This window comes from Antrostomus carolinensis, unplaced genomic scaffold (assembly GCF_000700745.2).
Source record: "Antrostomus carolinensis isolate BGI_N321 unplaced genomic scaffold, ASM70074v2 scaffold31111, whole genome shotgun sequence".
Classification (NCBI taxonomy): Eukaryota; Metazoa; Chordata; class Aves; order Caprimulgiformes; family Caprimulgidae; genus Antrostomus; species Antrostomus carolinensis.
The window spans coordinates 1-268 of record NW_010295359.1 but is presented as its reverse complement, the minus strand read 5'-3'; positions in this window follow the sequence as shown (position 1 = coordinate 268).

Here is a 268-nt window from a genome sequence, read left to right as displayed (position 1 = left end):
CCAGCCAGGCCTCATTTAGCTGGAGAGTTAGCACTGGGCCAGGCAGATTTATGGCCCTCGTCCCATCTGCGAGTGTCACCTGGGGCCAGCCCGAGCCACCCGGCACTAAATCTGCTCCCTGACAATTAGAGAGATGGATGGGGGGGTGGCTGCTCCCAGAAAACTGGGGCTGAGGAGGGGGCTGCTCCCCTCTCCCCATAGCTCAACCCACAGCAGAGTGGGGCCCCCATCACCCCCCTGCCCCTCCGAAGGATGCCCCCTTCTCCCC